Raw genomic sequence first — 465 nt, 5'->3', positions numbered from 1 at the left:
GAAGAAGAAGAAGAAGAAGAAGAAGAAGAAGAAGAAGAAGAAGGAAGAAGAAGAAGAAGAAGAAGAAGAAGAAGAAGAAGAAGAAGAAGAAGAAGAAGAAGAAGAAGAAGAAGAAGAATCATCATCATCAATCTGGGAGGAAAAGACTCTTGGGATTGGGATTTCTGGCCAAAATACAATTGCTGTTTACATTCACTCTAAGCCAATCAGGATCCAAACAAGAGAGGCCAGAATGTCTGACTCAGCATCATGAGAGACCTGCCTGAAATCTCATTTCTGACGTTATGAAAGTTGTGTGACCTGGGACAGATCAGTTAGCCCTACAGAGCCTCAGTTTCATCATCTGTCAAACAGGATGAATGAGACCTGTGGCACTTGCATTACAAGTTGTTGTGAGGATTGAACAGGATGACACAGAACACTGTGGCAGTGGTAGCCATCACTCTCTCTTTGTCCAGCCAGACT

At 42.2% G+C, this 465-nt stretch overlaps 1 long non-coding RNA gene across 1 annotated transcript in view; it reads left to right on the top strand.

Moving 5' to 3' along the window:
• Positions 1–69, top strand: part of LOC138164797 (uncharacterized) — a 36,839-nt gene extending 36,770 nt beyond the window's left edge. Inside the window, exon 3 of the long non-coding RNA XR_011169185.1 lies at positions 1–69. This exon is cut by the window's left edge and continues 129 nt beyond it. This is a non-coding gene — a long non-coding RNA (uncharacterized lncRNA).
• The last annotated feature ends 396 nt before the right edge of the window (positions 70–465 follow it).

The sequence above is a fragment of the Petaurus breviceps genome, unplaced genomic scaffold (genome assembly GCF_028583685.1).
Source record: "Petaurus breviceps papuanus isolate PSGF00001 unplaced genomic scaffold, PetGlider_PUasm1.0 207, whole genome shotgun sequence".
Lineage (NCBI taxonomy): Eukaryota > Metazoa > Chordata > Mammalia > Diprotodontia > Petauridae > Petaurus > Petaurus breviceps.
This window is presented reverse-complemented; position numbering and strand designations above follow the sequence as displayed.